This window comes from Stegodyphus dumicola, chromosome 6 (genome assembly GCF_044657685.1).
Source record: "Stegodyphus dumicola isolate Sdum_Otavi_A_Nest chromosome 6, ASM4465768v1".
Taxonomy (NCBI): domain Eukaryota; kingdom Metazoa; phylum Arthropoda; class Arachnida; order Araneae; family Eresidae; genus Stegodyphus; species Stegodyphus dumicola.
In genome coordinates, this window is record NC_140773.1 from 124,824,511 (window position 1) to 124,849,471 (window position 24,961).

Consider the following 24,961-nt stretch of genomic DNA (forward strand, 5'->3'; position numbering starts at 1 on the left):
AGCTCAACACACACCCATAAAATGTTTGCAAATAAATCTTCAGTGAGCGCGTGCCGCAATGTCCCAAACGGCACACTAAGCTACAGAAGAAATGATTGATATAATAATTGGTCAAGAACCATACCACAGACACGGCAAAATTGTGGGTTTTCCGCTTCAATGGACAACATTTCAAAAAGAGGATTCAACACAACCGCCTCGAGCTTTTATTACATTCTGCAACCAGGCATGGACACCGATTGTGCTTGCTTTAGAGAGGGATTTTGTGGCTGTCTTACTGGAAATACTTAATCAGACAATAGCGTTAGTATCCATCTACTCCCCTCCTACAGAAGAAGCGGACCATACCATAATACACATCCAATAGCTAATGCAATCTCATCGTATAGCAAAAATGCTCCTTGCTGGCGATTATAATGCCCATAGCACCACATGGGGCTACGCTGATAAGACACCTAAAGAACGTCATTTCGAAGACTTTTTCTCAAGCAACAACTTTGTAATTCATAATCAAATAGATGCGCCGCCGACCTTTGATAGGCTCCACTCTCGTGGTTGGCCAGACCTCAGAGTTACTAGTCATCAAATGGCAAATTTAATACGTGATTAGATAGTAGTTGAGGGACAGAGTCTATCGGATCATAACTATATACGCTATAGTATAGCAAGCAGCACTGCAGCTAACATCATCCAAAGATACAACCTACCAGGGCGGAAGGTCCGCACTTTCACTTCTATTGTTAGTAACAGACTAACACCTTTCGTTAATCCAATAAGACATGCTGTAAGTAGAGAGACCCTCCAAAATATTACGAAAGACATTCTATTAACAATACAACAAGTGTGTGATGAACATCTCCCAAAGCGTACTACAAAAAGAATTACCGCACTCCATTGGTGGAATGGTACACTGCGTACTCAACAGCAAAAATATCGTGCTCTGCGCCGACGCCTCAAACAAGAACGTAGGCAGCAACTAAAATCCACAACACTAATGATCTACCAACAAGAGTGAGCGTATTACAAACGCATGATCTTAGATGCAAAAATTAGCAGCTGGAGAAAGTTTTGTACAGAAACAACCACCACCTATGGACTCCACCACAGGATTGCGGCAGGAAAACTTTTTAAACCAGCCACCTTACATATATTGCCAACACCCAATAGTACTGGCCAATATACAGAAGATACAATAAAGGCAAACATGTCAGCAGTCTTCACCACAGACAATCCGCAAGAAGACACATTAGAACAGACCACAATCAGGAACCAGCCCTCAGAAATTGCTACATCAAATGATCCTCACTTCACAATCAGGGAGATTCAGCAAGTGCTGCGCCAGCTTCCCCAGCGCAGAGCACCAGGACCGGATGGTATTGACTACCGAATTATTAAAGCAATTATAAGCACTAATGTAACTCTATTTCAATCACTCCTCAATAAGCTCCTGCAAACGGGGACATTCCCTAACAGCTTCAAAATTGGGCAAGTGGTCTTATTTTTGAAAAAGAATAAAGATCCAACGTCTCCAGAGTCGTACCGTCCAATATGTCTACTTTCAGCTTTGGGGAAGGTTTATGAAAAGCTGATCATGACAAGATTGCGGCATCATCTATATGTTACGAAATACTTAAGCCCAATACAATAAGGGTTTAGTCCAGGACAGTCTACTTTGCATGCGCTTACAGAAGTTAAGAATGAAATCCTAGAAAATAGGTCTGCTGGCTATCACACAGCGTTTATTTCCATCGACTTAAAAAGCGCTTTTGACACGCTGTGGTGGCCAGCGGTTCTTCAAGCCCTGCGCCTAAGTAAATGCCCAAGAAATATCTATCTTACTTTGGAACACTACCTTTCTGACCGATTGCTAATAGTACCCCATAATAGTGGTATGGTAGTGCAAAATCAAAATCAAGGATGCCCGCAAGGCTCGTGTGCTGGGCCGTTTCTTTGGAATATAACATTCAATGATATATTAACCAATGCATGGCCAGAGCACACGCGCATCATTGCCTATGCCGATGATACTGCACTCATCGTTCGGGGTAGAACAAGAGAACAACTTCAGACCAACGCCCAAGAATCCTGCTCGATATTTCATCAGAGATGTGAAGAAATTAAACTCAAGATATCTGAAGCAAAGTCACAAATACTTCTAGTTCCCAAAAAGGGAGGTACGCTCGCAAGACAATCAAAAATAACGTTGAATAATCATCGACTTCGAATTGTTAAAGAACTGAAATACCTAGGAATAGTATTTGATATCAAACTAAATTGGATACCACATATTATGGAACTGAAGAAGAAGACGCTGGGAATAGCTCAGCAACTTAAGTTTATGAAAGGTCACGAATGGGGCCTTAACCCGTACATACAGAAGGTACTGTTCAAAACAGTAATTGAAAAAATTGTTACATACGGGGCGGCAGTTTGGTCATTACCTATGCAAGGTCGCAAGATAAAACATCTCTTAAGCATACAGCGACCGTTCTTACTGAATATTACCAAGGCATTTCGTACTTCCCCAACTAAAGCACTATGTGTATTGACCGGTCTGCCACCGTTGCATCTTAGTGTGGAAAAAGAAGCGACTTATCAAACAGTCGCCCAATTAGGCCAACCAGCAACCCTCCATGAGGATAATTATTTCCCAGCGGAATATGAGAAGTTGATACGGCTATGTGATCATCCAGCGAAACAGGGAAAAGGGGTGAACATTAATCTCAAGCAAAATACCAACATAACGGATGCTGATTTAGTATATTATACAGATGGCTCCCAAATAGATGATAACACAGGCTGTGCCTACATAGCCCTGCGAAACCTGGACACGCTAACACTTTGGAAAGGTCACCTGGACACCAATAATAGTGTGTTCCAGAGTGAGGTGTTAGCAATTGACCGGGCACTAACCCACATCATACAGGAGCAACATAATGGAAGCTTCATATTGACAGATAGCTTATCGTCTCTGCATGCACTTTTAAATCCAGTGCTCTGTTCCCCGCTCATAGCAGACATACAGTCGAAATTACAACAGTCATTTAAACGTAAAGCTGCAATGGATAAAGGCCCATGCTGGCCAAACAGAAAAAGAGCTGGCGGATCAGCTAGCCAAAGGAGCGGCGCAAAACATAAATGCTGAACAAATTAAGATACCTTGGCCAATTTCCTGGCTAAAGAAAAATCTTACGCAAAAAATCAAATCCCTGTGGCAGGAAGAGTGGAACTCTGACGACACAGGACGTCGTGTTTATTATCATATTCCCACAGTAACTTATGATCGCCTCATAATACATGCTCAACTTGTACGGTATATAACGGGACATGGTCCTTTTCCTGTATATTTTGAAAGGTTTGGCATTACAAATACGGCACAGTGCATTTGCGGTGAATTGGGCACACCCGAACATTATGTAGCTAACTTCCCACTAACAACTGATTTGCACCTGCCGATCCCGCCAACGAATGAGCAAGCATTTAGCAGGTTCATGATTAATAACAAGCATGCAGTACGAAAGATTAACAAAATTGTTAATAAACTTATGGACCTCGGCACTGACCTGTGTCAAATCGAATTTTATATATGTCTCTAAAGTATATCATAAAATAAACTATTTTGAACTGTGCTAAAACTAATGCAAATAAAAACTAAGAATTATCCCTTTTTATGGACACCCTCGGCTACATTTATACTGAATAATTATTTTAGTACAGTAATCGTTTTGTATCAGAGAAATTGTGTATAGTATTAATTTATTGTATCATAGTTTTGAAACATTGTAATAGAGTAATCGTATTGATGATCGTATAAATGATAAGGTTATTACTTTTAATGTTTACCTAACTAGTATAATTGATAGCGGAATAGTTCTGTTACTAAATAGAGTAATCATATTGAATAAGAGTAATTGTATTGTTTTATAGCATCATTGTGTTAATTGGTATGGTATGATTAATCATTGTACTTAGTAAATGCATAGAATCACTGTACTAAATTATTATATTTTAGTAATCACAAAGAATCATTCTATTGAATCACTGAATTGTAATCAACAAATAAAGTGCAAGTTATACTGTACTGTACATATTTAACAATTAATTTCTTTACAAGTAAATGTAACATCAAAACTATAATAGGTACTTAAATTATCAGGTTCAGTGTTCCGCCTTACTTGCTTTGGGAACATTCAAGAACCTGACTTGGAACAGGGAGCTTACTAAAGCTATGTTCAATAAATGTGGGAAGTAGACAAGATACACAGGAAGGGTATACGAAACCCTTTATTATTCACCTGTATGAAAAAAAATATTATTTTGATGTCAACATGGCATATATGATTAATAATATGAATAGTATTATCATTAATTTAAGTAATAGTATTGAATCATTGTATATTTTGTAATAATTTCCGGACTTCGGAATACAGAGACCAACCACTTGTGGTCTGAACGTAAGAATATAAAAATATTAACTAAACTCTAACTTAACTTTGGAATAATAAACAAGGGCCTACGTGGAAGATTGGCCGTATATTAACAGGAAGCCGTATGTAGTACAGAGAACTGTTAACACTACGATACGTTTAAAATTATCAAGAGGATTAAACCTCTGGCCTGGAAGGCAACCAGCAACCGAGTAAAACTGCTAAGGCAAGCGGCCTGCTTCTACTAACTCCTTCCTCTCTCTCGCTTGGCAAAAAGCCACAACTTAAGTACTTGGCGTTCGCCAGACAAATTTGCATAAATAAGTTAAAGCTTTTAATTCTGGCCGGAAGTAGAAAATAAGAAGTGATAGTAAAGATTTAAAATAAAATAAACGTTAGTAAAACTTAAGATCCTTACAAAATGATTATACCCATATATTTAAATGTTATTAATAACATATATAGTATTACTACAAATCTGAATATATATATTAAATCACTGAATACTTGTATCGTAATCTTTATACTTCAGTCACTGCATATAATTATTGCTTTGGTACATGTTCTAAAGAAGCAGTATAATATCACTGTATCGCATCATTACATTATTTATAATATTCAGTGTGCAAGGTAAAACTGTGCAGTACATAATTTATAATTAACTGCTTTCAAGTAACATGTAATATCATTGCTGTAATGATTAATTAATGGTGTAATATAAATGTTTGTGTCACTTGGGTAGTGAGGTTTATAATATAAATAGTATTTTTATTAATTTGAGCAATAATATTGAAATTTTGAATAATTATATAGATTTTTGTTCTAATAAGCGCATAGAATTGTTGTATTGTATTGAATCATTGCATTTGAATAATCGTATAGAATCATAATATTGAATTATTCATGAGTAATCGTATAGAATCATAATATTGAATTATTCATGAGTAATCGTACGGAATCATTGTATTGAATTATTTATTTGTATAGTATTTCCAATGTGCAAGTAAAATTGTACTGTACATATCTTATTTTTGAATTGCTTGCTAGTAATATGTAACATCATTTCAGTAATAAGCACCTGTATGAAAAAAAATATTATTTTGATGTCAACATGGCATATATGATTAATAATATGAATAGTATTATCATTAATTTAAGTAATAGTATTGAATCATTGTATATTTATAGTGAATCATTGTGTTAATATTCTCATATAATCATTGTTTTGAATCATTGCATTTTAGAAATTGTAAAGAATTAATGTTTTTATAGTGTATTTATAGTCTAAGTGCAATTATTCATTTAACTGTATTAATATCCAATTTTAATATAATAACTGTGTCTTTAGTAGTAAGCTGTAATATAAAAGTTAACAATGACATTCAGAATATTAGAGACTTATGTGAGATCTAAGTATTTTTATACTTCTCCACTATAAATTTTTTTAAGCTGGCAATGTATGAAATATAAGCATTTGTATGTTCTTGGGTTTTTGTATACTGAGTTTAAATGTTGAATTTTGCATTAGTAAATTCATGTTGACAATGTCGTCACTTATCAATCACAACAGTATAATATAATCATTATGTATGATATATCTTCTTTATGTATTGAATTGTAAACTTTATATGTAACTTGCTAAAATTACTTGCTAAAGTATTGAATTGTAATCTTATGTGTCACTTGCTAAAGTTTTGTTCATAAGTACTCTGTTCACACAGATGTAACCATTTTTAATATCTATGTTTTGTAACACTAATCAATGTGCCCTATGAGTGGATCTCGTGTGGCTCTAACATGAGTCAGCTTTAGATAAGGGTGGACGTGGCGCTAAACCAATTAACCATAATGGTAAAGGGGTGGTGCCCACGTCCTCCGTCACTAAACTAAACTAAACATCTTGGTAGAATGCCAGAGTTTTAATTATTTTCGCCAAAAACATTTTAATTGTTCAGAACTGGACTTAGGAAATTTAATTGGAAAAACACATCATCGTAATTTGTTTCTGTTTTTAAAAGATATTGGCTTTTATAATAGACTTTAACTTGTTTTTTAAAAGATATCAGCTTTTATCATAGACTGTAATCTGTCTTTAGATATTAAAATTTTGTAATTTTTTGGTCAGACATTTTTGGAGAAATTTAAAAATTTATCTTGGCGCACGTTTTCAGCTTACGCTAAGAATAATTCACTTGGAGAACTTCTTAATTTATAGCAACGTATTTTTCTTTCCTTTTTTTCATTGTCCATGAACGGAAAAACGTCGTTCTACATACTTTCAAAAAATTTTTAACAAATTGCGTGAATCACATTTTCATTAGTATCGCTTATAATAAATATGCCAAATTTCAAAAAGCGCCAAAATTTAAATTCATGTATATCTTAGGAAATTTTGTATAAAAAACTCTAATCTCTTGCAGGTATTCTTAAAAATACATCTACTTTAAGATGGTGGGAAAAATTTTATAGGTTATAATTCAAAATTGTTTGAGAAAAATGTATAAAAAGTATTTAAAAATAAAAATTTTAAAAATAAGTCATAAAAAATTAGCGAATTTTATTTGGAATGAATTTCGTAATATGAATATATTTGAAATTTATTTATTTATTCATTTGAAAATTTAATTGATTTATTTGAAATTTTGTAATATGAAAGAAAAAAATCAAATAAATTTAATAAAAAATTAATTAATAAATGTATATCAATTTCAATTAACATTGAAGAGCCAAAATTTTTAGATCTAATTTTTTAAAACTTAATCGTGCGATTTCTACAATACTTAATAGTTTAGCATAATTTATGTCGTAAAGTCGAAATATGGAGGAAAAAAAAAAAGAAAAAAAAAAAGTAAATAAAAATTAAAAAAAAAAATAAATAAATGGCATGTCATTTCAGAAAAAGTCCGATTTTCTGTCAAAATACCTATATTAGAACAACGCTATATATAAATCATATATATCCTAAATCGCACTTTCGAGACATGAAAAACGCAAGTTGAATTTCGTCAATCGGGCTAATAAAACGGGAGATATACAATTGCCTCTTTTTTTCGCGCAGTATCCAACAAAGTCATTTCTGATATCAAAAACACAAAAAATTAACGTATATTCAAGACATTAATTCACTCTGTATTTGAACTATAGCAAAGAAGCTGCTAACAGCTAAAAATTCGTGATATGTTATATGGATTGCATATTTGGTCAATAATTAATCTCAGTTAATCATATTAAAATATACTTACAGTTATAAATTTACTCACTTTAGATTTAATTTTCATGAAACTGTGATCAGTGCTGTACAGAGTGCACTGAAGTGTTGAAGAATTAAACGTTTTCACTTTTCTTCCCTTTTGAGAAACTGCTTTTTCTCTTTTTAAGCATGCATGTGAATACACATACCCGTAGTCAAGAAATCTCTACATCTATATCTGAAATATCTACTTATAAAATTTAAATTGGGAAAGTGTAAGCCAATTCAGCTAAACATGGCAATTAAAGAAAATAACATTAAGCTGTAAACATTATTACCTCCTGTAAAAACTTTGTTCACAGACTTTACTTAACAATAATAATTTATAAACATTTATAATAGATACAATAAATACATCGTAATAGATTTGATAAAAGAGAGTAGAATAAATCATTTTGATGAAAGAGACCCCCTCCAAATTGTGTAAGAGAGTCTTATACAACTTTTTCTCGGGGGGGGGGGGTAGCATTAGTATATAGAAGAGTATAGTACGATCATTCGCGGTGAGTTTCAGCTAAAAGAAATTCGGCATGGTTTCATTGTCTAATAATATGACCAAGATCAGCTGCGTTAGGAATGTATATTTGACATCCCATCCTATAGTATAACCAAAAGTAATCTATGAGTAACAAAACCTTTTCAAAATGTCAGAATATGATACAATTTTTAAAGGTCAGAGTGAAAAATGACTTCATATGCGTGGGTGAGAATTGCTCACGGCCCACGTATTTAATCTCGAGAACTGCTTGAAGTCAAATTTGTTGACTTCAAACAGGACTTTCACATTTATTTGATGCTTTTCCTTTTTAAGAAGTGTAATAAGGAATGAAGATAATTTAGTAAATCAACCAAATTTTTATTGGAAGTAAATCCAACCAACTATGGTGTCTTAGTTCTCAAAAACTGAAAGTAAAATTCAAGTCAGAATTTCAAATCTAAAACTGCCGAGTTACATTGGCCATTTTGGTCTATTAAATTATGCCATTTTGGTCTATTAAATTATACACTTCTTTATATTTATGAACATATAATGGTGTAAAAATACAGACAAACGATGATACAATAATCGACTGAAAGCTCTAAATCCATCGTTAGAATTACAACTAAAATGTTTTGAATATTGTTTTAGCATTTCAGAATTTTTAAAATAATATTAATTAACTATTGCTTAATTAAAATCTAAATAAATGATACACCGCCAAAAATTAATATTCTGAAGCTGCGTTTATTTTTTTATTTAAGAAACTACAGCATTACTGTTTTAATTTTTTAGCCGCTTTAAATTCCTATTTAACCAAGGGAAATATATTATGAGACATTCCGTACGCTTTAACACTGCAGGAGGCGGACTTCATATCTAAAGAGAAAACACAGAAATGTACAGGATATACACTAAAAAATTTTGTACTCAATGAGCAACACATTCTCATAGCACAGAATATAAATAAAATATATAATTTACTGTGAACTAACTAAATGCAGTTTCGTGGTTCTGATCTTTGTTTGTTTGCAGCAGATTCGATTTCTACGTTAAATGAAAGCAATAAAGTTTTTTGAACTGTTAATGACTATACTTATTAGAACAGATAATCATCTTTTTCAACTCTATAAACATAAAATCAATCATCAGGAAAATAAGTTGCGTTCAGAATATGTGAGTACATATCAACAGAAAAGTCGAATTAAAAGGTTATTTCTCATAATTATTTAGAACGCTTTATAGATTTCCTTCGCAGCTCTTTCATTTTACACAAAAATTAGTGAGTATAAACCGTTTACTGATCTGGTATATGTTCTAAAATTCAAATATCATGATTTAGATAATGAATATTTCATATGTTGGGAATGGGAATCATTTATAACTTACTGTCTTCAGTATTTAAAGCAAAATTACTAACCACATTGCAATAGAATTATCTAAAAATAAAATGAGTGATTAAGCTGCTTATTTGAAATATGTTTAGAAAAATAGGCCTATCAGTGCCGTGCGGATAGATTTGTTGCGCACTTTTAACTCAAAATGAGCTAGAATTCTAGCAAATAACCTGAATGCACGTGCATTTACATTCTGAATACAAGTCAAAATCTAATAGGCATTACTCAACGCACTTCCCCTTAGAAGATAAAGTGGAATGAATCTTTCCTGCCTTATATTTTACTGACCAATTATCTTATCGCTTTTGCATTTACTGTTACTTCTCCTTTCTTCGGCTCTCACCAACCAGTATAGCTAATGTATATGTTATTAGTAATGTTTTTTCTGTTAATCCAGTAAGTAGAGGTGGCCTTTCCTGTTAATTCATTTTTCTGCAGAACTACGTAAAATGGTTGCTAGAAGAAATGATTGCCAGAAGAATGCAGTTGCTGGAAGAAATGTTTAAAGGAAATATAATAAGTAAATAGCTTACATTAAATTCAGAAATTATGGAAGCTTAAATTACTAAAATATAAACATTGGGCAAAATGCTCTTTTATGTGCTTGATAATAATCATGCTGCATATAATTACGAATTTTGCTTAAATTGAGAATGTTTGCGATATAGTTTTGAAATACGAATACGTTCTCCAATGGAAAAAATTAAAACATGTAACATAAGGACATTGTTTCAAATATCCTTGCATATTGGAGTTTTCTTTAAATTAAATTTCAAGTTCACATTCTCAGTTGCTGAAATAGAATCACTTCGTGGAAGAAAAAAAAATTATGGTTACCCAAGTATGAATTATTAATTTAAATTTAAAACATTATTCATTGTTAAATTTTGCTAGAGTTTATCTTGAATTAGTGGGACGCGTAACATGTCTCTTTATCCCTGACCCAGAAAATGAGTAGGAATAGCAGGGTAAAAAAGAATCTCTTCCAGCTCTCACCTCAGTTACTCTCATTTAGTATACCAAGCATTCAACTTCTTTGATTAACATACAACTTTTCTAGCGTATATTAGGATAAAGAAAAATTTTGTCCAGTAATAAGATATTATATGTTTGAAATACAGTTAGACCGGGTTCCAAGGAAGATAAATTAGTAATACACCCTATGTTTGTTTATGCCAATTGTAATTTGAATTTCTTAGTTTGTAAATATTCTTTCCCTCAGAATTTATTTTCTGCGTAAAGTGAAATTTCTTATTCCGATAAGTTAAGGAAAAGAAGTTTATAAGACGCATAACCTGACACTGTAGATTCCTTACAATTGTAAACAGAAAACTGCTTTATCGCCACGCATTAGCGTTATGAAACATTAGTTTTTATATTCAGATAGGCTTTATTAAAATATTTAATAAAGAGCAAATATTATTTATAAATTTAATAAATATGGCATTTTCATATTTTGAAATATGTCCAAGATGAAGAATAGAATAAGATTCCTTCAGGCATGAAACTACTAAAAACGTGGCTACAACAAAAAATATTATTAAAAAACAGAAAACACACTCCATATTCCTTACAGAGTTTTCTTAAATTCTGTAAATATAAATTATTTCTGTATTTTCATTGCTTTAAATGTACGTAACTCTATGTTTAACAGATTATATTTTCTTTCACGTTGTTACTAATGCATAGTTATCACAGACAAAATTACCGATTTAATGGGTAATTTCATTGTTCTTCGAATTACTTAATAAATCTGTTCCACGAATTTAAAAAAAAAACAAAAGTCAGTACTCTTAATTATAAGTGATTATTTGTTTTAAAAATCTCAACTAAAAACTTTTCATTTATCCACGATTTTTGGGCCAATATGTTTCCCATATCTAGTGGAAGATAAATTTATTATCTATATTTATATAATAATACAGATATTTATATAATAATCTATGTGTTTATAATATTGCTATATGTATATAATAATGTATAATTTAAATGCAACAGACAAAGTGTAAAATGATTTTTTTTTTACTTATAACTTTTTACGAATCGTAATAGTCCTTTTATAGCATTCTGAAGATTATCATAATCGAAATTTACAGGAATTTAATGCATCTTAGCTCACTCGTTTAATGTGGAGAATTGTCAGTATGGTACCTTCGGAAAGTTTAAGTACATTTCTGCATATGGAGACAGAAAATTAGATTTAACCATTCACAGTTTTGCTTCTTTAAGTCATAATTTCATGAATATATTAAAATTTCAAATTTAATTAAAAGTTATTTAATGTTAGATATTTACTAATATTTTGAAAATTTGATTAATGAATTACTAATGGAAATAATCTATGTGAGAATTTGAATCAACAAAAAATCTTTTGAGTCAATATATTATTTTGTAATATTTCGCGAACCAAAGAGTTAAAAATATTTCTAAAAATGTCTTTCAAGTATATAAGTAATTCTACTATTGTTCATTAATAAAAGAAAATATTGCATCATACAGTAAAATAAAATACCTTAGCAGCATAAATATGATTCAGTTTCATTTGGCTTCCATAAAATTGCTTCTGAAAAATGAAAAGCCTCACTCGAAATGCATTTAGCTTCAAAGTTATTCTGAAAAGAAATCAAACAAGATTCGAGAAAGTATTTCCTTCTCAAATCAACTCATTGCTTTTGACGTAGATTCTTTTATTAAAAGTGGAAAGGGAACTTTATATGATGGATTATATTTTAAAATCTTATGCATGGCTTTTAACAAGCCACATGCTCACTTAAATTTTGCAATAAATATGTGGATCGTGAAAACTGCGTCATTCTAATATTAACCAAATCTGCATTTCTTTCAAACGCAAGCTAAAGAAATAAAAGCGCGGTATTTTTGCTAGATTAGAACACCGAGAACTTTATCAAAAGGTCGAAGTTTTACAATTTCTTTAAAAAGATCATATTAGATTTTTAATTCTTTAGTTTTTTTTTAAATAATAAGATTAAAAAATCTTTCGCTTTCATATATTAAAATATATTTGTTCATATATCATAAATTTTAGAGCATAATGAATAACGTAAAAAAATATTAATATCCGAAAATCTTATAAACTATACACTGAGGTTTATATACGCAGTAAGTTTGAAAATATCTTTAAATCAAAGGATTAAAATTAAATTAAAGTAAACAAATTTAATAAAACATTAGTACATGAAATAGATAACACATATTTTACTTACATTTTTATTTAATACTGGTCCAGGAAAAAGTGTTAGCTGTCATCTAATCGATCTTTTTAGCTTCTAAAGTAATTATATTCTTTGATTTCAAATTTAAGATCAGCATAAAATTTTATAACACTTTCTAACCTAAAGTAAGAAAGAACATTAAGTTCATGAAACATATTCAAAAGATGATAGAAACGTACTCACACTGAATAATTAAATATGTTGTTAGGACATATTTTTCAGTACCATGTATAACATTAGTACCTTTCAGAACAGTTTCAGCATGTACGCTAAATGTTCTCACTTACCTTTAGAAAATATTATTGATATTTCCAGCAATGATGTAATATTAATCATTTTGATATCATAGCCTTTACTAGTGACCGCTCTGGGAATTTTAAGAGGATTTTACTTTAGAAAGATAAGTTTTCATTAAATAGTTGGCATGTCGATTTAGCAGTTATAAAGGGCATATCTGTTGTGCTATAATAAATTATCGGTCGTCACTATAGTTAAAGAAAAACAGTAAAGAAAATGAATTCCTATTTTGCAATAAACAAATAACCTTAAAACTCATTGTACTTGAGTACTTGTGTACTTAAAACTCATTGTACTTGAGTACTTGTGTACTTAAAACTCATTGTACTTGAGTTCATTGTACTGGGTACTTAGCAGAAATAGATTGCAATAGAATCATTGTTACAAAATACACGGCTTGTAATGTAAAACAATACGTGTTGGAAATGGGGATATAATTTTTTTTGCCTTGTACAAAGTAAAGAAAGTACTGTAATCGCGAAAAATCGCGATTTCTGTTATAATATTTCAGGGGACATACCAGTTTTGACCGTTCCGAATCCATTTGGATGATTATTTTGAGTGACGTACAGACGTCTGGACAGAATAAAGAACTCTTTGTTTCAAAACGAATTGTAAAATGGATTTAAAATGGATTCAAAAGGATTTTAAGTGTCGTCTTAAGTGATTTTACGCATGTATGTATCTCACATAACTCAAAAATGATTAGCCACAGAACGTTAACATTTTGAGTGTAGAACTGCTGTGACATCTAGTTATGCAACTTCACTTCATACCGGTACTTGGCTTTAAAGTCCTTACCCAGCCTTTATTTTCGCAGTCGTTGGTGATAGTCATATACTTCCAGTCATAGAGGTGTTTTAAATGACGAAAATATTTATGTTTTGACAATGTCAAACTAAAAAAAACTAAACTTTTAACGCGGTCTTCCTGTTCTTGTACTTATATTTGGGAAAGTTTTATGTCGTTATGAAAAGTCGTTATGAAAAAAGAAAATTATAAAAAGTTTGACTCCCGGTAGGATAAAAACTAATGGTATATTTATTTTCAAAATTTGTAATTTTTTATGTCATTTTGAATATCCCTTGAGGGATCGGTTAATTAAGTTCAAATAATTCGAGGAAATAAGTTTAATGAAGTGCAGCAAAAATATGTATAATTTAATAGGCGGTACGAGGAAGTCATGCGTTGTCCAGAACATATTTTTCTAATCCTTGAAACTGATAATAATAAAATGCCAAAGTGATTAATAAGTTATAATCTAGTATGCTCCCCAAATAAAGGGAGGGATGATGTAGCTTTCAGAATTTTATGCATATTTCTTTTTAATTTTTCTATAACTGCAAGAGTAGTGAAAAGACTTCGGCTTGTCAGTTAGTAGTTTAATTAAATGAATATCTAATTGAGCGAAAGGATTTCTTTCTTAAAAACGCATCAATCAAGTCAAAATGGCTTAAGAATTCTGAAACCTTCTCTTACTTGCATAAAAAATAATACGAGTTCTATCGCATCAGTTTTTAATTCCATCAATGGGCTTCCACTTGTCATTTTTTCAGTTGCTTCTTGTACTACATAGAATAAAGTATTTAATCTTGAACTGATATGTTATTTGATCTAAGAAACTGAATTTCACATTTTATAACGCGGCTTCCTGCATCTACTACTAACTCGATTTAGATTTAAGAAGATTAAAACGCTTTCATTTTTATTTTGAGCTGTTTTAAATTCAAAACATAAACTACTGAATAAGCGTCCAATAACGGTAAATGCATTTATTTATGTTTACCAGCATAAAGTAGGATATCAAAATTTTTTCCGAAGGATTGAAAACGTTTTGCTTCTACATCATATATAGTGCTTCGGTATGATAAAGTGGCTGGTGAAACCAAATATAAATCCTTATTTTAGAATATAAACAATACAATGAAATGGATTTTGAAAGAAATAATAGAATGTCTATATAATATTTGAATAGGTATACGTTGTATTTTTTATATATTCTTACATTAATGTGTATTATGAAAAATATATTAAAATATTATATATATATAGTAAAATATTAATATTTTACTATATTTTATTGTATTATATTATGTGCTTGTTATATCCGCTCTGTGTAAAAAAATCTGAGAAAATTAAAACGTTATTTCAGCAGGATGGAATATGACATGACAATGAGGATATAAAGAAAAAGCGGTAAAATTAGACAGCAGTTTATTCATTTATTAGGCAAGGTGCAGAATAATTATGAGTTAATCAGAATGTAAAACCGCCTCTAGCAGCAGTACAGGATGTCCAATCCTTGTCTACTAAGCCTAAAAATAACGTTCACCCGCTATAAAAAGGATTCCCTTTATCGCCCTACTTTAGAAAGTCGTTGTCGCGTTTGCTTACTAGAACTTTACTTCCACGAACGCCCTCTGGCGAAAGAGACTAAAAGTAGTCAGTCGAACGGCTGACGCGTCTAACAGATGTATAACGATAGACCGTCTCCGTGTAAATTATGCTTGTAATCACTATAACTTGTAAATATTTTGTAGATATCTTTCATACGAATTAAAATTTCTTAAAAGGTTTATAGCTGTGTTTCGCAGTGAATCGAAGTTCATCATAGAGACGGATACCTACAAGAAGGAAAAGCATGCAGTTCAGGGCAGCCCTATTTAGAAGGTAAGTGAACTTTCACTTATCTATTTAATGATCAAAAAATTTTAATAGTACAAAGTTGATAAAATTCACGCAAAGCGCACATAACGAATTGTACTACAGCGTGACTTAGCCTTTCATGTTCAGATTTGATCAGTTTTAAGACTAATGGATGTTCTGAGGGAAGTAAAACTGGGTAACGAAAGTCAGCATCATCGTCTCTCTGAAAGATACGTGTTTTCACTTTTATAAGGCCATTGGAGTCCATGATAGGTTCTAGAGCACGTATTCTTTTATCTTTCAATCCTTCGAAAGATTCTCGTTGGATGAGTCGGAAAACCACTGTTTCAGCTCCTTTTAGTTCTTCGACTGAAATTCTCCCATAAGTTCTTTCAGATGGTGGTGTTGTAGCATTTTTAATGAATCTAAAGATCCAAGATACGACCTTTATGATCTTTTCGAATTTTGAAATATTGTCAAAAAGTTTAAATTTATCTGTATTCGTGTTATTGCTGGCTGAAACCACAGTTCGTTTTCTCTCTCCATTTACTATATCGGAGTCAGGATGTTCTCCATCTGCAATAGGCCACTCTTCTAGAGGTCGATAAATCCAATCTGGTCCTTTCCACCATTCGGATTTCCTCAATTCTTTTGCAGAGCAACCGCGTGATGGCAAATCCGAAGGATTAAACTTTCCGAGAATGTGATGCCAGTGATCTGGGTTACTCAATTTTCGAATCTCATTTACTCGATTGGCTACAAAAGTGGACCAATTTTCTTTCTGTTTTATCCAAAAGAGAGCATTTGTGGAATCCGTCCAGTAAAAAACTGGAACCTCTTTTAGTTTCAAGTCTTCTCTTATTGTATGAGAGAGCCTGGCTCCAATAGTGCAAGCGAGTATCTCTAGTCGAGGTATGGTGAGTGCTTTTAGCGGAGCAACTCTTGCTTTAGATTGTATCAATTGACAAGTGACTCCACTCTCACCGCTGTGTCTAAGAAAAATGCAGGTCGCATACGCGTCCTTGCTTGCATCCGAAAATACATGCAGAGTGGTACTTTCGTCTATTTTGGGAAGCAATCTAGGAATTTTGATGTCTTTCAAATATTTTAACTGAGATGACCATGTGAAAAATTTCCTTGCTAGATCTTTCGGCAGATTAGTATCCCAGTTAATTTTCTGTTTCCAGCACTCTTGCAGAATCAATTTAGGCATGAGAGTAACTGGACTAGTAAACCCAATTGGGTCAAAGATTTTACTCAATTCGGAAAGAACAGATCTTTTGTGAAAGTTGGTGATCTTGTAATTGTGTCCAACAACGAAAAAAGGATAAACTGGCCCTTAGCTAGAATCCTGGAAATTTTTCCATTCCACGACGGACACATTAGATTAGTGAAACTAAAACTGCACAAGGGGAGATTATAAGACCTACTAAGAACCTCATACCTCTTGAACTCAACTTTTCACCTGAGTCGGATATGCTAGTGAGGTACAGAACTCGACGTATGACGAAATCTCAAAAGACTTCAACTACAGGTCAGTTGAGGTCCATCCTCTGCTGATACTGGACCTCAAGGTGGGAGTTTCGCGTTTGCTCACTAGAACTTTACTTCCACGAACGCCCTCTGGCGAAAGAAACTAAAAGTAGTCAGTCGAACGGCTGACGCGTCTAACAGATGTATAACGATAGATCGTCTCCGTATAAATTATGCTTGTAATCATTATAACTTGTAAATATTTTGTAGATATCTTTCATACGAATTAAAATTTCTTAAAAGGTTTATAGCTGTGTTTCACAGTGAATCGAAGTTCATCATAGAGACGGATACCTACAAGAAGAAAAAGCAGGCAGTTCAGGGCAGCCCTATTTAGAAGATAAGTGAACTTTCACTTATCTATTTAATGATAAAAAATTTTAATAGTACAAAGTTGATAAAATTTTTTAACAGTCGTTGTGTGTTACAGTGAAGCTTCGTAACAACACATATGGACATAGATGAACATCTTTCAACAAATATTATAAAAGTCTGCAATAGTTCGTAAAGTTCCTTCCACATAATCTTCTTTCGCTGCATCGTCTTCATTTTCGTGTCCCCCCCCATCCCCTTCATTCATCTCTCTGCCAAGCGTATGTCCGATATTTCGATGTCATCTTATTGAGAGTATAATGAGAACAGAAGTTGACTACATATATCCAAACCTGTACCTCCTATTCACCAACATTAATCATTTCCGAGCATGTAACTAACTCCAGTCGGACACGAGAGCCAGGTACGTTTTAAAACAAAAAATTTTCATCGCTCAGCTCATAAAACATAGGCAAAATTTTACAACAATAACTGTATAAAGTAATATTTTTTACATTTTGCCATTCTAGGTGTTTACGTTCCTGTGTTAGAATGGCGCCAAAATGGATTACATAGTTTCGATTTTAAATATCCTTAATAAATTCAACCCTTCTCGGCCTATTTAAACCAAACTGCATACATTTTAATAACATATCATTCACGCGTAAACATTTAGTAATAATTCAGCAATAGAGATAAGTTTTAAAATAAGAATTACAACCGTTACAGGTCAGCTACGCTTTCAGTGACCGAATTCTACGAACGACAAATCTCAAAAGCGTGTTGTCGCAGGGCAACGAAAAGGTGGAAATTAATTGGATAGACGTGGAAGTAAACACAAGGACCAAAGTAAATGTAGTGTCTTTCAGTCTGAATTGCTTTGTAAAATCATGGACACTGACTTTCAGATTCACTTTGACGCATTCCAAAAGTAATGTCACCAAATTTGCAAGTATTAGCAAAACCTTTATGTAGATCATAATACGAATGCGTTAAAATTCTTCAAAATATTCTCCTCCTGCTTCGATACATTTCTACCATCAGAATTTCAAATCTGGGAAGACATCCTGGAAAACCTGTTTAGAAAGTGCATTAAAGCCGTTTCCGAAACTGCTCTCACGTTGTCGATTTTCTGTAATGATGTCCTTTCAGGGAGATTTCAAATGGAGAAACGGAAAGAAGTCTGCGGAAGCCAAGTAGAGACGGCTATGACAGAGCTGTCACGTTCGATTTGTCCAGGTAACTTGTAACGACGAAACCAGTGTGGGCTGGCACGTAGTCTAGCTGAAGTTCTAATCAGCGCTGATTTCTGGTTTGAGGTTGACAACAAAGTCTTTAAAAGGCTTAATAAACCTTTTTTTTACATCAGAAAATGAATATAAAACGCGCTTCTCGTGCTTGACAAGCTCAACCACAACTTAGAATGAGATAATTTAATGTAACAATCAAATTAAAATTAAATCTAGTAGTCAGGGTACTATGCAACTGATTTAACTCGGAGTTGGCTCAAAACTTCTCATTTGCGTAAAAATTTCAGTATCGGCGCAACTAGAGCAGTACAGCAAAGAACTGCAATTTTATCAAAACTAGCGAAACGTGCCCTCGAGAGGCAATGCTCTGTCTTACAATCCGAAAGCCTTAGCCTAAATGCTCTCAAAACAATTTGCATTCCAGTAGAGAAGCGTAAAAAATTGACAGTAAAGGCTGAAATTACAAATAAATGGTTAGGCAAAATAATAATAACCCTCCTAAGTCTCTGTAGTTACTTCATACATAGCGATAATTCGCCTTTATGTCTGCTATTGTTTGAACTATTTATCATTTCCAATTTATGTAAAATCCTACAAGTTTATGAATAATAAATCGGTTTTGAGCAAACTTTATGATTTTTTCTAATGTCTGTCATACTTTTCACAGCTATTTACTAGAATCGCACATTTCTAAACTTCTTTTCGCTATTTTAAAAAATTCGATGTCAAAAATGTAATTTTTTTAAAATAGCATTCAATGCCATAAAACGTAGTTACAGTATCTGCATGCAGTATGAAGTTCCAGTATCTTCTAAAAATTGTGAGTTTTTAAAGTTAACGAAAAATGAGAACTAGCTCAATAATTTTCCCACAAAAGTGTAATGTAAGCTTCTATTATGCAGGTATTTAACTTTTATTTCTTAATGAATTCTCTGTCTAGCCTTTTGCTTTGGAAAAACACATAAAATAATTCTAAAATATTATAACATTCTTTTGATTCGTTTCAAAACGAATTCCTTGAAATGAAGGAAACTTAGATTTTCGTTTCACAATATATTAAAATATTTAATAAATTTAAATGCAATAGTTCAACAATTTCCAAGGAATGAAGATTTTTTGTGTAAAAGAAAAAGAAAACAGAATGTGCACAGCTCTACTAAATAAACCATGTTTTTTAGAAATATGAGTTGTTTATACAAAGTATAAATGCTTTCAATTAAAATACCTTCGTATAATTGGAAGAGAAACAACCATTGCAAAAATTAAATTTAATAAGAATGTAATCTTAACATGACGCAGATTTTTAATAAACTATTCCCAACCCTTTAAAATCCTAATAGCTTAATTTTTCGCGTTTCATTAGTGCTTTATTCCACATATGGTACTACGTTCGTTTTCTCTTTCATTAGCTCACTGATTGTCTTATAAGTTTGTATCGATTTTGCCACTTATGCAAATATTTTTTGTTCCTGAAAAAGAGGATTAAAAATCAACATACTTTTATTCAAAATCTATGCTAATCTAAAGGGTTTTTACCTAATTTTAAAATTCCATATTTCTGGAATAAAGTGGTTCTGAGAATGCACATTACATTCACTACACTAAATGAAATTTTCTTCAATGTTGTGCATCTTATAATTTTGAAACACTTAAAGACAAGTTCTAAATGAAATTTGGAAAGATACAGCAGAAAAAGTTTATTAAATTCCCTTTTCTAGCTATGTACCTTATAGTGTTTAATTACACTTTTAATTTTCCCAGTTATTCTGTTTTAATTCCCAGTTATTCTGTTGTTTCCTGTTCCATTCTGTTGTTTCACAGTTATTCTGTGCTTTCAAAAATTAAATTCGAATACCTGGGGTAAAGAGAAAAAATATTTGAGAAGGTATTTATGATTAAACAAATGAAACCATAATGCTGAATGTGACTGAAAGTGGCATGCATTTGCTTTTTACTGGCTGTTCTCAAAAATTTTATTCTTCTCCCAGAGAAGAAAAAAGCGGCTTTATGTATGATTTATTTGCTGAGCGAACGTGAATTGAAGAAACCTTTTCTTCTCAGTAATCCTTTTTGAAATGGGAAAGGCTTCACGGATGGACTTTTTGGCAGAAAATTTATGATTTGTGCTGCCAAAAGGAAACACTGAATATGCTTTATAGGTGCAGAAGTTTACACAGCAAGCTCATAGTGGGATTTCAGTCGTTTGGTCTCGCTAGTGTGGAAATCTAGCAAATACGAATGAAATAAGCAGTGGATATGATTCTTTTTTAAATTATGTGGTTTGTATGGGAAATTTTATCAGTATAACAGTTTTATACTTAAGAAAATATTGTTGTTGTCTATTACAAACACATTCTCGTGTATGTTTCACACTTAGTTTTTCCCTTCCAATATTTTACTTTCAAATGCATTGTACCACTATACACCATCTCTTGATCAGAGATATTACTTTTTCATATACGAAGGATATATATTCTGCACAAGCCAGAAACAAAATGTCATTTTCAGAAGGTTTGGTTGACTACTCATCAATGTTGACAAAACTTTTAAAATTACATAAGATATTTTATTTCAACACAAAACTATAACAAGATTTCATTACAAAATATAATTCTCTTTCTGATGATTCTGTAGTTTACATTTCTTTGAGCCCATTTCGCTATACACTGAGTGTAGAAAGTTATGCGTACAGTAAGTGTTATGATCTGAAATTGCTTCGTTAATAAAAACTATAAATATAAATTCAACAAAAAGTAATTAAATATTTATAATGAAATATACATTAATATTCCCATGCGAAATTTACATTAAAATAAATGTACACATAAATAAGACATTTGTAAGATTTTCACTTGTGTAATTCTCAGTTACTGTAGAAAGTGACGAATCTTAAGAACTAGGTAGCGAATAATCGCTTAAGTTCGTGTAGCAAGAAACAACAAGATGGAAGGGTAACTAACCCTTTATTATTCCAATAAGATTTAACAAAACTCCGTCTTGGAGTGTACAATCAAAGCCGACACTTTGGCTTGAACTTAAGAGACTAAGACTTAAACTAAAACTAAGATTAACTAAAGAAATATAGCCGAAGCTATCAAGATCTAATCGAGTTGGCCCCTTAACTCTATTTGACTACGAAGCTTATCAAGAGCCCGAGTACGGCCGAGCATAATAACAGCTTTGAGAGAGAGAATAGCCAAAAGGCAGACGCGTGTAAATCAGAATTCTGATTCTCTCTCCTTCTGTAAGTTCTTGGCCGGAAGTAGTAAATTGAAGTTAAGAATTTGACAGGAAAGGAACTTTAACTTAAAATTTAACTGTTAATAAAATTAACATAATCCTTACTCATTTACAAAACAAAAACAATACATCATTTTGTGGTGAAAAAGTATTCGTATATTATGGATAATATTGAATATTTTTATAAATATATATATAAATCAGTACATATCTTGTAGGATATCATTTAGCCTGAGTAGCGGCTTCGAGCCTCCTTGATATTGATTCAATCAAATTTTAGTTACTGGGTTTGATATGGACTCTCATTCTTGCTAAAGAACAGTTATTAAGTCATTTTTTTTAGAAATGTGCCTGGATCTAGCATTTTTATCAAGAGTTTCTCATAAATTCTCAATGGAATTGAAATCGGGTGACTGAGAAGGAAATTTCATAAACTTTTGTGTTTTATGTCATAATCAGAGCCATGTATTTTGGGCTGTATGCTTGGGGTCATTATCATGCATGAAAGCATATTCCCTATCTAAATCTATTTTTTTCGCAATAGACAGTAAATTACCGATTATCCTCACACACAAAGAATTTTTATCTCGCAACAATGCCATGAAGACCTTGTTTTCTGCATGCATTTCGAATTGTACTTACGGATACCGCTCTTCTCATGTTTCTTAATTCTGTTGTAAGAATTGATAGGGGAATCTGTTGTAAGAATTAGAAACACTTAAATTTCGATCTTTCTTCTACGAACCTACCAGAAATCGTCTGGCAAGTGATATAGTATGTAGCCACAGTCATCTTGAATTATCACTAATTATAAAATTACACTAATTATTACAACGTTAATGAAAACCAATTAGAAAATGCTACCAAAATTTTACATTTGTTTGAATGTACGAATACAAATTTTAGTTTACCGTATATTTAAAAGCTAATTCAATATCTCATATTGTTTTTTTGCACCCGTATTTCGTAAACGTCCTTTATAAAATAATGATGTTTGAAGAGGTTTTTATAGAATTAGTACACCAAAACAAGTTTCTTTCACAAAACCACTCTTGTACGAATAATTTCTTTACATAACTCTGAAACTCTGATAAGTTCAATATTTCACATTAGCTAAATAATAGTTTTCCAACGACAGTAACCACAAATTTCTTTTAAATATTTATGAAACATATTTGTAAGACACATTTTAAATAATTTTAAAAACATATTTGTAATTTAAAACGTTATCCTTGTTAATATCTAAGAAATATCATTCGAGAGAAGGACAGCGTAAAAAATAATAATAATAATAATAATAATAATAAGTATTTGAAGAAGAATGCAAGTGTTTTATTTTTAATGTATCACATAATATTTATTTAATAATTCAAATAGGCATTTTAAATAACTAAAGTATGTTTCCTTTCCATTTGCTCATAATGTTTACCGACTTACGATAGATAAACATCAATAGTTTGAAAATATTTCTAAACCAAAATGCACGATAACCACCAACTTTTGCTTTACCTTTACACTTTTTACCAAGTGACTTTTACCTTTTCATCTGGAACAACCGCCAAATTCCGGCAAGGTGGTTCCTTTAATACGTAAGTACCAAAGTAGCAATGGTATAATAATTTATAATTTTTAATAATATCGGGTTGTAACGGAAGTTTCTCGCCACCGCAAATATCTTTCGCAGAAGCAGCTTGCGTATGCGCGTTTAATCATATTCTATCAAACGATTTTTGTCATTAGAAAGAAAGAGACTTGCTTTAGAACACTGTGTTGTGAAATTAGTAAAAAAAAATATCGTTATCATTACAAGGTGTCTGAAATAGAACTGTTATGCTACCAGATGAGAACCATGATTTACTTTCAGTCCTGCTGCAAAAAGTCAGATACAGAATGTCACCAAATCATGTATACAGCTTTGGGTACTAATATTGTAACATATGACACTGTAAAGGTTTGGTAGAGAAAGTTCAAAAACAAGGACTATGACATTCAAGAAGGTGAGCGATCTGGTTGGCCTACTGATGTTGATGAGGCCCTCCTGCGGGAACTTGTGGAAGACGATCAGTATGCAACCATTCAAGAGCTTGCTAAGGCATTAGACGTTAGTACCATGTCAATTAATCGCGCTTTGCATCGCATAAACTTAATGTACCAGTTCAATCGCTGGATGCCGCATGAGCTGACTCAAACAGATAAGGACAGAAGTGTTCGTCCCTGGATTAATCTGTTCGAATCTGAACGCAAGGACATAATTCTGAACCGAATCGTTATTTGCGATGAAACGTGGATTTACTTCAACAACATAGGCTGAAAGGGGGTACCCCGGTAAACCCGTCGGCACCGTAGCAAAGCGCCATTTTACTAACAAAAAGACCAGGGCTTGAATCTGATGGGATTGCTGTGGCATTATCCGCAAAGAATATCTGGAAAAAGCTTTTTTTGGCGGAAAACTTTCGTTACAACCAGAAAATAATAAATTATGAAGCGGAAGCACTACCCAAAGTATTTTATCAGTTATATTGTTGATATAAGCGTTAGTATTGAAAATGCGAATCGTGAGGCAGATCGTGAACAAATATTCTGTACCCAAGTACAAAATAACCAAAGAGGGAATTGAGGCATTGTTGTTATTTACAATAATGTATGCAAACTGTTAATAAAAATTGTCTGTTAAATAAATTAAGAATCATACAAGTGAAACATTCTATGAATTGTATTAATTATAAATACAATTTAAAATTAAGTAAAAGATATATCTTATGAAGAATTTCCTATGTCGCTTTTAAATCGATCAGTTTATTAAACAATGTAATGTTTCAAATTGAAAAAGTAAAATTTTAAAAATTTCAAATGACAGTCCCTTTGAAAACTGACAATTTGCGAAGCCTCGTGGATGAT